The sequence below is a fragment of the Tachyglossus aculeatus genome, chromosome 5 (assembly GCF_015852505.1).
Source record: "Tachyglossus aculeatus isolate mTacAcu1 chromosome 5, mTacAcu1.pri, whole genome shotgun sequence".
Classification (NCBI taxonomy): domain Eukaryota; kingdom Metazoa; phylum Chordata; class Mammalia; order Monotremata; family Tachyglossidae; genus Tachyglossus; species Tachyglossus aculeatus.
Window position 1 is genome coordinate 28174410 of NC_052070.1, and position 9242 is coordinate 28183651.

A 9242-nucleotide genomic window follows, 5' to 3' on the forward strand; every position below is an offset into this window, starting at 1 on the left:
TGGAGGGTGTGGGCTGGGCTGTAGAAGGAGAGAAGGGAGGTGAGGTAGGAGGGGACGAGGTGATGGAGACACTTGAAGTCAAGAGTGTGGAGTTTTTGCTTGATTCAAAGATTGACAGGCAACCACTGGAGATTTTTGAGGAGGGGAGTGACATGCCCAGAGCATTTCTGTACAGAGATAATCCAGGCAGCAGAGTGAAGTATATACTGAAGCAGGGAGAGACAGGAGGATAGGAGATCAGAAAGGAGGCTGATGCAGTAATCCAGTCGGGATAGGATGAGAGATTGAACCAGCAAGGTAGCGGTTTGGATGGAGAGGAAATGGTGGATCTTGGCGATGTTGTGGAGGTGAGACTGGCAGGTTTTGGTTACGGATTGAATGTGTGGGGTGAATGAGAAAGCGGAGTCAAGGGTGGCACCAAGGATGCTGGCTTGTGAGACCGGAAGGATGATAGTGCCGTCTACAGTGACGGGAAAGTCAGGGAGAGGACAGGGTTTGGGAGGGAAGATAAGGAGGTCAGTCTTGGACATATTGAGTTTTAGATGGTGGGCAGACATCCAGATGGAGATGTCCTGAAGGCAGGAGGAGATATGAGCATGAAGGGAGGGAGAAAAGGGTTGAAGATGTAGATTTGGGAGTTATCAGTGTAGAGATGATAGTTGAAGCCATATTATTCATTCATACTATTATAGTGTTATTGAAGGCACATCTCTTCCAAGAGGCCTTCCCTGACTTGACCCTCTTTTCATTTTCTTCCGTTCCCTTTCTCCCTTTATTCATCCCCCTACCCAGTCCCAAAACACTTATGTACATATCTGCAATTTATTTATTTCTATTAATGTCTGTTTTCCCCTCTAGACTGTAAGTTCACTGTGGGCAGAGAATGTGTTTGTTATACTGTTATATTTTACTCTCCCAAGAGGTTTCTGCAATGCTCTGCACATAGTAAGTGCTCGATAAATATGATTACAGATAGTTTCCAGAGGAACCCTCAGCTATTCAAAATGGCAGGTTTAGTGTTTTTGAACAGAAATTTTGGGTACATTAGGAATCTATTATTCTGATCTTAATATCTCAAAATGTCAATGTTTTCCAGGGAACTGAAGACCAAAAGCCAGAGACACTTTCTGATTTCATCTACTAGTCTTTCCCCAGAACTTAATACAATTCTTTGCACATAGTAGATGCTTAATAAATGCTAATACTATTGGTAACAGGTAATTAGGTAATAGGTTTAAATGACATCTGAACGTCTCACCTACGACATATTTTTTTTAGGTAAGAAAGATAGTACTACTAAAGACTTTAAGGTGATTCTTTGCCACTTTGAACAACTAAATTCTTTCTAGTCCCTTATAAAGATTTATATGAGGAAGGAAAATTATTCACAAGCACAGCAAATTGAGAAGAGGGTGTGAAATCATAAGTTACTGAGACATTAAAACTGTCACATTTAAATTTAATAGCTTTCATATAAGGAACCCAGAGTTTTATTTATTTGATGTTATATACAAATTGTTAAATTGGTGAATTCTAGGAAAATGTCTGTGGCATTTTAGTTATAAACATTGTAGTAAAAATAAATAAATACAGTTCTGGATCTTGTTTAGCAGAATCTTCCTAATTATTGCATCAGCAAATCTTTCTTAGATAGATATTTCAACAAGTATAAATATATTTGTCTAAAAGCAAACTTGCCCAGCATTTATTTTTCTTTCATTTGCCAAGCATTTTTTTTTCAAACTACGAATATTTTTTAATTGGGTAGGGTTGTTTTTTTTCCTTTTTATTGGAGAAATCAGCATGAGAATTCAGTACTGAAATATGCCAATGTGTTGAAGATTCAGTCTAAAAGAAAATATTTTTCTGGTAGTGGTTTGAGTAGAGGAAATGGAGGGATACTTTGAGCACATCAGCACCTTTCCATTGTGAATGATGACAGAAGCCATATAAATGGATACCACCTTCCCACTGAACTGTCCTATTTCTCCAAAGAGACTTCCAATCTCTCAATCCCCCCATGACTGTCCAATGTCATCATGTTCCATTTAGTCTTTATCCCCAATTCACCTTCACTTGACATGCAAATCCATTCCCTCAACACCACTCTTTCCACTAAACTCAGCTCCCTCACTTCCCTGTCACTCTCCTGAATTACCTCCACAGTGTATTCCTCCACTCCTGTACTCAAATCTACCTCTCCAGCCAAGAACTCTTGCTTCTCTGCGTTCTCATTTCCCCCTGCCTTTAGGATATCTCTACTTGGATGTCTCCCCGACACTAAAACCCTAACATGTTCTTTGAACCCAAACCCTGGCCTCCCCCAGACTTGCCCATCACTGTAGGCACCGCCACTATTCTCCTGGTCTCACAAACTCCTTACCTTGACATTATCCTTGACTCATCTCACATTCAAATCACATATTCAGTATATCACCAAATCCTCTCAGCTCCACCATCACAACATCTTTCATATCTACCCTTTCCTCCACATTCTAATTGCAACCATTCTGATCCAAGTAATTTTTATATCCTGCCTCCATTATTGCCTCAGCCTCTTCACTGCTTTCCCTTCCTGTCTCTTCTCTCTCTAATCCTTACTTCACTCTGCTATCTGGATCATTTTTTACATTCACCTCCTCATCAAACTGAAACTCTTTAAAATCAGCTTCAAGGCACTCAATCAGTTCCCCACCTCCTCTCTTACCTTACTAATCTCCTGCTAAACTCTAGTTTCCATAATTTGCTCCTCTAATGACAACCTACTCACTGTAGTTAGATCTCGCCAGTCTTACGACCAAGTCCTCCTCCTGTTTTGGAACTTCCTCTTCCTTCATATCCAACAGACCACCATTCTAACCATATTTGAAGACTTGCTATCATCTTCCAAAAGGTGTTACCTAATGCCCAATTTCCCCACCCTATTTACCCTCCATTCTGTGTAATTTATGGATTAGGTCTATACCCCTTAAACCCTTCAATACTCACCCAAACCCTAGCCACACAGCACTTATGACCATAGCCTTAAACTCTCCCATTTCCCCTATCTATAATTTGTTTTACTCTTTGTCTCCCCTCTACACTGTAAGCTTCTTGTGGGCAGGAATCATTTATACCACCTCTTTTGTATTAGTCTCTTCCAAGCACTAAGTATGATGTTTTTTCTTACAGTCAATGTTCAATAAATAACCCTGGTTGATAGTTCATACAACTTGTTGATACAAAATCCAGGTCTGGATCTCTTAAAATCTTTCCCAAACTCAGAGAATGAAAGGATTTTCAAATTTGGTATAAACAAATTACAGAAGCAGCTCTATATTTCTCTAATAAGATCCATTGGCCTCAGTGACAAATATTGACTAAAAAAACCCCAAAGTACCCTAAGCGCAATATTTCACAAGAGAGTCAATAAATTTTGATATCAGCTGGGCCAGGAAAATCACTTTAAGAATAATTAAGCAGGATGGGCAGGGGCGTGTAAACTCTGTCCAGTGAGAGTGAAAATAGAGTAATGGGGATGGAGGGAGAAGTGGGTGAGGGGTCTCCAGAGATCATGATCAGAAAAAGAGAAAGGATTAAGCAGTGGAAGATTCTGCCTCATTGTTTTCACTCAAAACATGTCATTTATTCTGGAAAATATGCATGAGTTCCCTCCTCGCTGTCCATTTTATTCATGAATTTATCCTTTCGTGGCAGGAAATGAAAAGTGCATAAGCCCCTAAATTATAGAGTTGGTCTTTCAATTCCAACTCATCTATTTTGCATACAGAATGCTTTAGTGTTCTTCAATCAGTGTGCATAAATACATGCAAATGAAGGCTTAGGGCGCATTCTATGGGACATGCTTTTTTAGGGATTTTTTTATGTTATTTATTTTTATCAGGACAATAGGCAGAAGAGTTATGGAGCAGTACAATAACTACTTTTAGTCCTGAAAATTTACACACTCAGATCTGTTGGAAGGCTTAATAAACTTGCCTGTAAATCAAGTTACAAGCTCAAGCTTCAGGGACTAAGCCTTTCCTTTTTTCAAACGATAACAATGAAGTTTTCTAAATGATCGCTCAGTGATGATGCTCCATATCCAGACTACCTTTACCTAAGCAGTAGAACACAAACATATTTTCTTTCAGTCTTGATGAAAAATACTCAGTGATGGTCATAATTGTGTGATTTGAACTTGCAGAAAAATCAGCATTGTTTTGGGGATGGCGGATGGTCTGAGATGATGACAGCAGCTTTTGAGAAGCAGCATGGCCTAATGGAAAAAGAATAGGCCTGGGAGTTAGAAGGAGAAGCAGCGTGGCTCCGTGGAAAGAACACGGGCTTTGGAGTCAAAGGTCATGGGTTCAAATCCCAGCTCCGCCAACTGTCAGCTGTGTGACTTTGGGCAAGTCACTTCACTTCTCTGTGCCTCAGTTACCTCATCTGTAAAATGGGGATTAAAACTGTGAGCCCCACGTGGGACAACCTGATCACCTTGTAACCTCCCCAGCGCTTAGAACAGTGTTTTGCACATAGTAATTGCTTAACAAATACCATCAAAAAAAAAAGGATCCGGTTTCTAAATCCAGCTCCAGCACTTGTCCACTGTGTGGCTCTGGGCAAGTCACTTCACTTCTCTGCACCTCACTTACCTCATCTGTAAAACGGGGATTAAGAATGTGAGCCCCACATGGGATAGAAACTGTGTCCAACCTGATTAGCTTGTGTCTACCCCAGAGCTTAGTACAGCATCTGGTACATAGAAAGTGCTTGACAAATACCATGAGAGAGAGGTAGTAGCGACACATTCAATTTGTGACTTTGGGCAAGTCACTTAACTTCTCTGTGCTTCAGTTACCTCATCTGTAAAATGGGGATTAAGACTGTGAGCCCTGTGTGGGACAACCTGATCATCTTGTATCCACTCCAGCACTTAGAACAGTTATTTGCACATACTAAGTGCTTAACAAATGCCATTATTATTATTATTATCATCATCATTATTATTATTAAATAATGATAGGGTCAGCTAAAGGGATGTTCATCATGTCCACCAACTCTGATTGCATCAACCAACTCTGTTGTATTATATTCTCCCAACCACTTAGTACAGAGCTTTGCACTGTAAACTCTAAAAAAAAAAAAAAACCCATTGATTGATTTATTGACTACCCTTGATCAAATTAGGAGGAGACTGCAATCTACACCATCACCATTCAACCTCCTGGATCCTGGAAGAAGAGGCAGAGACAGAGAAAAGATAGTCCATTTATTTGTGTCCATTTATCAAATGTCTACTGTGTACAGATCACTCTCCTAGGTTCATGGGAGAACTGAGTGAGAGTAAGAGGCATGAGCCCTGTCCACGTGGAGCTTAAAATCTAATGAGGGAAACAGGCAGAATAAACTCTCTGCATTCAGTGGCAGAAGGAGCCGAAATAAAGATGCAGTCAGTGGCAGCCAAAGTATGGAAAAACAGAAAAGACAACATAAATGGATTTCATAAATCAATAGATACAGAAGTGTAATCTCCCCCTGCAAACTATAAACTCATTTTAGGTTGGGATAGTGTCTACCAATTTTTTGAACTGCATTTTCCCATGCGCTCAGGACAGTGCTCTGTTCACACAGTTAAAACCTGTTAAAATATCACTGATTGTGTAATTGTCCACCAATCACACTTCCCCCTCTTCAGAGCCCTACTGAAGGCTCACTTCCTCCAAGAGGCCTTCCCAGACTAAGCTTCCCTTTTCCATGGCTTCCCTTTCCCTCCCCATCACCCCAACTCACTCCCTATGCCCTACCCCCCTCCCCACAGCACTTGTGTATAAGTACATCTGTATAATTAATTTATTTACATTAATGTCCATTTACTTGTTTTGATGGCATATATCTATTATTCTGTTTATTTATTTTGATGTCTGTTTACTTGTTTTAATGCCTGTCACCCCCCTTCTAGACTGTAAACCCACTGTGGTCAGGGATTGTCTCTTTATTGCTGAATTGTAATAATAATAATAATAATAATAATATTTTTGGTATTTGTTAAGCAGTTACAATGTGCAAAGCACTGTTCTAAGTGCTGGGGAGGATACATAGTGGTCAGGTTGTCCCATGTGGGGCTCACAATCTTAATCACCATTTTACAGATGAGGTAATTGAGGCCCAGAGAAGTAAAGTGACTTGCCCAAAGTCACACAGCTGACTAGCGGTGGAGCTGGGATTAGAACCCATGACCTCTGACTCCCAAGCCCATGCTCTTTCCACTGAGCCATGCTGCTTCTCTACTTAGTACAGTGCTGTGCATGCAGTAAATGCTCAATAAATATGATTGAATGAATGAATTGTTATGGTTTGCTATTGGATGATAAATACTTAGGAAGGAAGTGGGCTTTCAGGTGTGCTTTGGAGGTGACCCTGGATTGACCTCAATCTAAGGGTACTAATTGCACTACCCTAGGTGATGGGTATGGGTAGTGAAGGAGTAAACATAAGGAAAGGAAAATAATTTGGTCAGGGTATAACTTGCTATTATACCACCAATGTTACTGAATAAACATATGGTGGTGACCTCATTCGTTCCCATGGCTTCAACTATCATCTCTACGCTTATGACACCCAGATCTACATCTCTGCCCCTGCTCTCTCCCTCTCTCTCCAGGCTCGCATTTCCCCCTGCCTTCAGGACATCTCCATCTGGATGTCTGCCCGCCACCTCAAACTCAACATGTCCAAGACTGAACTCCTTGTCTTCCGTCCCAAACCCTGCCCTCTCCCTGACTTTCCCATCACTGTTGATGGCACTACCATCCTTCCTGTCTCACAAGCCCGCAAACTTGGTGTCATCCTCGACTCCGCTCTCTCGTTCACCCCTCACATCCAAGCCGTCACCAAAACCTGCCTGTCTCAACTCCGCAACATTGCCAAGATCCACCCTTTCCTCTCCATCCAAATCACTACCCTGCTCGTTCAAGCTCTCATCCTATCCCGTCTGGACTACTGTATCAGCCTTCTCTCTGATCTCCCATCCTCTTGTCTCTCCCCACTTCAATCCATACTTCACGCCGCTGCCCGGATTGTCTTTGTCCAGAAACGCTCTGGGCATGTTACTCCCCTCCTCAAAAATCTCCAGTGGCTACCAATCAATCTGCACATCAGGCAGAAACTCCTCACCCTGGGCTTCAAGGCTGTCCATGCCCTCGCCCCCTCCTACCTCACCTCCCTTCTCTCCTTCTCCAGCCCAGCCCGCACCCTCCGCTCCTCTCCCGCTAATCTCCTCACCGTGCCTTATTCTCGCCTGTCGCACCGTCGACCCCCGGCCCACATCATCCCCCAGGCCTGGAATGCCCTCCCTCTGCCCATCCGTCAAGCTAGCTCTCTTCCTCCCTTCAAGGCCCTACTGAGAGCTCACCTCCTCCAGGAGGCCTTCCCAGACTGAGCCCCTTCCTTCCTCTCCCCCTCCTTCCCTTCCCCACAACACCTGTATGTATATGTTTGTACATATTTATTACCCTATTTAACTTGTACATATCTATTCTATTTATTTTATTTTGTTTGTATGTTTGGTTTTGTTCTCTGTCTCCCCCTTTTAGACTGTGAGCCCACTGTTGGGTAGGGACTGTCTCTATGTTGCCAACTGGTACTTCCCAAGCACTTAGTACAGTGCTCTGCACACAGTAAGCATTCAATACGACTGATTGATTGTCTGCTGTGCAGCCTTGGGCTAGTCACTTAACTTCTCTGTGCCTTGGTTACCTCATCTGTAAAATGGGGATTAAGACTGTGAGCCCCATGTTGGACATGGACTTTGTCCAACCTGATTATCTTGTATCTCCCCCAGAACTTAGTACAGTGCTTGGGACATAGTAAGCATCTAGGAAATACTATTAAAAAATAAAAACCATTAACCGCAGATACAAACAAACCTTCATGTGATGTGGCTCAGAACATTGTTCAGCACTGTTGGACAGTTAGTGTAAAATAATATCAGAGGCGATTTTGTTTAAGCTCCCTACATCACAAGGCTTAAGTCAAAGCTGAGTTTAAATCTGCACCTTAATATCCCTTGATAGTGTCCTGCGGAACTTCATACTAAAATATGAAAACATTGTAAATGTTCACTGATATTAGTTCACATAAATGAAAGATGAATGTACAGCATGATCTTTAATGCAGTGGATAATTAGTTATCACAACCATTGCAAAAAGCAAGATACCACGAGGAAAGGAAATAATATCAATTTTCTATCAATGGCAATGAACTAAGAGTACTTTAAAAGGACTCAAAACCAGATCATAGCACAGATCTCAGAATCAGCATTTCAGTAATAAAATTGACAGCATAAGGTTAAAAGGTTGGAAGGTTGGTAGAAAATATTGAAATGATTATTGCCTGTGCTGTGTCTTTTATTTACTTTCTGGAAAATAAATTTCCTCTCTAATTGGATTAATACTACAGGTTCCAAAAGGTAGCCACTACTGCTCAGGGATGTCCTGGGAAACGTGGGAACAACCTACAAACATTGGTAGTTTGGTAGATTTTGATTAAGACATATCACTGAATTATCTAATATCAGACCTGAAGATAATGAAAGATTTGTATGCCACACTTAGAGAAACAGCATTGTCTAGTGGATAGAGCACCCGCCTGGGAGTCTGAAGGACCTGGGTTCTAATTCTGGCTCTGCCACTTGTCTGCTGTGTAAACTTGAGCAAGTCACAACCTCTCTGTGCCTCAGTTACCCATCTGCAAAATGGTGATTAAGGCTGTAATCTCTGTGTGGGACAGGAGCTGTGCCCAGCCTGATTAGCTTGTGTCTACTCCAGGGCTTAGAACAGTGCTTGGCACATAGTAAGTGCTTTAAATAGGGAGGTGCAATATGGTCAGGCTTCCAAGGTAGTGGAGGAATATGAAGAAAATTAGAGGGACAGACTCACTAAAATGGGGAAATGGATAATCCCCCCCACACACACACACCCATAAACACACACTCATTCACACATATGCATATACACCTGTACACACACATAGCCTTTTTCCTCTCCCCCTCCTCATCCCCCCTGCCCTTCCTCCTTCCCCTCCCCACAGCACCTGTATATATGTTTGTACAGATTTATTACTCTATTTATTTTACTTGTACATATTTACTATTCTATTTATTTTGTTAATTATGTGCATTTAGCTTTCATTCTATTTGTTCTGATGACTTGACACCTGTCCACATGTTTTGTTTTGTTGTCCGTCTCCCCCTTCTAGA